Source organism: Xenopus laevis, chromosome 1L (assembly GCF_017654675.1).
Source record: "Xenopus laevis strain J_2021 chromosome 1L, Xenopus_laevis_v10.1, whole genome shotgun sequence".
Taxonomy (NCBI): Eukaryota; Metazoa; Chordata; class Amphibia; order Anura; family Pipidae; genus Xenopus; species Xenopus laevis.
The window spans coordinates 144,991,648-144,995,075 of NC_054371.1; positions in this window are offsets into that span (position 1 = coordinate 144,991,648).

Sequence of the window (3,428 nt, forward strand, 5' to 3'; positions counted from 1 at the left end):
TTTGCTTGTGTGGTCATTACATCATGGTTTGGAGAAAACACGGGCAGGGGTCGTTTACCTTTTCGTTTGTATACTGATTACAGAGCGGTATTCCAAGACATTTACTGATTAGTTGTCTCTTTGGTTTTTAAATAGTTACAATTCTTTGGTTTGGGATTGCAACTGCTGTCGGGCTGCTAGGGCTTAAAAAGAGCTAAAAATCTTCATTTGGGACAGGGGATATCTGAGAAGAAGAAATAAAATGGTTGCAAGAGAAGCGGGAGTGGTATGGGCAGAGCGGGGCATGGTCTGAGAGTAACGGTGTGGTGTGGTCATAACAGGGCATGGCCAAAATTCACTTGAATTGTTGCACAAAGGGCTTCATGTCTCTGCATTTACGGTCCTCCAAGGTAAACTCCATGGGGTTCTGCTATAAATACAAAAAAGGGGGGTTGCGGGTGCACACCTAAGGCACAATTTTAATACATTTAAATACAAAGTGCTACTGATCCGGCCAGTCAATCAATGTACATTCCCTGATGCCCTGTCGGAGTAAATCAATAAATATGCAGGTGCATGTATTTTAAAAACGGGTTTTTTTGTTACAAAGTTATGATCATAAAATTGATAAGCCACCATACCACGTCAAGGTAAACCCCACACGGTGGTCCCTAACTTGTTTACCTCTGGTCATAGTATAAAAGGTCTTTTACCTCTCTGCTTACTAGCATTACTTGGAGTAAATATCTCCTGTGCCTTGGTTTCAACATGTTGGCTAAATCCTCCCCCGCCACCTGCTTAAGCTTTTGCTGCTTTTAAGAGAGAGAGATTGCACAAATCAAGACCCATTTTCTAAAAAAAACATAGGACCACCATTAGTCTAAAGGAGTGGGTATGAGGGTGCAGCAAACCACATGAAGCTTCAGCTACAGCTTTCAGCTAAAATACAAATACAAAAAAGGGGGGTTGCGGGTGCACACCTAAGGCTAAATTTTAATGCATTTAAATACAATGGAATTGCTACTGATCCGGCCAGTCAATCAATGCACATTCCCTGATGCCCTGTTGGAGTAATTCAATAAATATGCAGGTGCATGTATTTTAAAAACAGGGTTTTTTTGTTACAAAGTTATGATCATAACGTTGATAAGCCACCATACCACATCAAGGTAAACCCCACACAGTGGTCCCTAACTTGTTACCTCTGGTCATAGTATAAAAGGTCTTTCTACCTCTCTGCTTAATAGCATTACTTGGAGCAAATATCTCCTTTGCCTTACATAGTAACATAGTAAGTAAGGTTGAAAAAAGACACACGTCCATCAAGTTCAACCTTTTAGTTTTTTTTTTCTTTATATCTCCTAACTGCCAGTTGATCCAGAGGAAGGCAAAAAAAAAAACCCATCTGAAACCTCTCCAATTTGCCTCAGAGGGGGGAAAATTCCTTCCTGACTCCTGACTAGTCCCTGGATCAATTTGTACTATGAGCTATTTCCCATAACCCTGTATTCCCTCATTTGCTAAAAAGCCATCCAACCCCTTCTTAAAGGACCAGTAACATCAAAAAAACATTTTTTTAAAATCGTTAGTACACATCAAAAAAAAAAACCACCAACACAAATTATAATTTAAAATCACAAAGCCTTTATTTAGAAATAACTTACAGAACCTGCACTTCCTGTCCTGTACAGAAAAGGGAAACCATCGATGCTGCTGGGCTCGATTTCTCCTCCCTGGCTACTCTACTGACAGCATGTGAAGGAGCAAGATGGATGCCTCATGCCTGCGATGCGATGCAGTGACTGCTCGGGCCCCTCCTCCTCCTGCACTATAGATGAGAAGCACCCATCTGGACACTGGAGGAAGCGGTGGAGGGAGCTGTAAATCAATGTTGGCAGCGGCGGCCGCTTATTATCAGCGACTGGCCAGGCCCCCTCCTCCTCCACCGCTCCCTGCCCCGGTCGCTCCTGCTCCGTTCCCTGGGCTGGCACCGAGCCAGAGAATTGCACGAGTGATTATTTCTAGGTTGCAATAAAAATTGATTCCTTCTTTTCCACATGACAATCTGCAGTGTATTCCTATGGGATATAAAATTGTATTCCTCAGAAAGAAGATCCTTAATTTTGTATTCCTTGGTTTTCAACTGTTTATTGTATTCCAAGGGCATCATGAGACTCCACATTGTATTCCAAATATTTCAAGGTTGTAATAAAAATTGATTTCTTCTTTTTCGACATGAAAATCTGCACTGTATTCCTATGGGATATAACATTGTATTCCACGGAAAGAAGACCCTTTCTTTTGTATTCCTTGGTTTTCAACTCTTTATTGTATTCCAAAGGCATTATAAGACCCCCCATTGTATTCCAAATATTTCTAGGTTGCGATAAACATTGATTCCTTCTTTTCCACATGACAATCTGCACTGTATTCCTATGGGATATAGCATTGTATTCCTCAGAAAGAAGATCCTTAATTTTGTATTCCTTGGTTTTCAACTGTTTATTGTATTCCAAGGGCATCATGAGACTCCACATTGTATTCCAAATATTTCAAGGTTGTAATAAAAATGGATTCCTTCTTTTCCACGTGACAATCTGCACTGTAATCCTAAGGTAAAAGACTTTGTATTCCTCGGAAAGAAGACCCTTTTTTTTGTATTCCTTGGTTTTCAACTCTTAATTGTATTCCAAAGGCATTATAAGACTCCACATTGTATTCCAAATATTTCTAGGTTGCAATAAAAATTGATTCCTTCTTTTCCACATGACAATCTGCAGTGTATTCCTATGGGATATAACATTGTATTCCTCGGAAAGAAGACCCTTACTTTTGTATTCCTTGGTTTTCAACTCTTTATTGTATTCCAAAGGCATTATAAGACTCCCCATTGTATTCCAAATATTTCTAGGTTGCAATAAAATTGATTCCTTCTTTTCCACATGACAATCTGCACTGTAATCCTAAGGGAAATGACTTTGTATTCCTCAGAAAGAAGATCCTTAATTTTGTATTCCTTGGTTTTCAACTGTTTATTGTATTCCAAGGGCATCATGAGACTCCACATTGTATTCCAAATATTTCAAGGTTGCAATAAAAATTGATTCCTTCTTTTCCACGTGACAATCTGCACTGTAATCCTAAAATAAAAGACTTTGTATTCCTCGGAAAGAAGACCCTTTCTTTTGTATTCCTTGGTTTTCAACTCTTAATTGTATTCCAAAGGCATTATAAGACTCCACATTGTATTCCAAATATTTCTAGGTTGCAATAAAAACTGATTCCTTCTTTTCCACATGACAATCTGCACTGTATTCCTATGGGATATAACATTGTATTCCACGGAAAGAAGACCCTTTCTTTTGTATTCCTTGGTTTTCAACTCTTTATTGTATTTCAAAGGCATTATAAGACTCCCCATTGTATTCCAAATATTTCTAGGTGACAAT